Source organism: Acanthisitta chloris, unplaced genomic scaffold (genome assembly GCF_000695815.1).
Source record: "Acanthisitta chloris isolate BGI_N310 unplaced genomic scaffold, ASM69581v1 scaffold18240, whole genome shotgun sequence".
NCBI lineage: Eukaryota > Metazoa > Chordata > Aves > Passeriformes > Acanthisittidae > Acanthisitta > Acanthisitta chloris.
The window spans coordinates 22,110-22,403 of record NW_008651294.1 but is presented as its reverse complement, the minus strand read 5'-3'; positions in this window follow the sequence as shown (position 1 = coordinate 22,403).

Genomic DNA, 294 nt, shown 5'->3' with positions numbered 1-294 from the left:
TGTTATTCCCAGAAGAAAACATAGAAACGTGCCTGGAAAATTGCACCATATTGCAGGAGTCTGGGGAACTTTTCATTTTCTAAAAAAAGATATGTCAGTATTCACTGGATTTATAAAACACATTAATCTGAGAAACCTGAGTGAAACACTTCGAACGCACTGGTAGAGAGCAACGAGTGCCCAGTCTACTCCTTTCTAGTTTCCGTAGCTCTTAACTGCTTAGAACAGACACATGGAACTCATTTGTGTGAGCTTTTGCTTTTCTTCCTCCCTGGACAGGATCCGCAAAGCGTG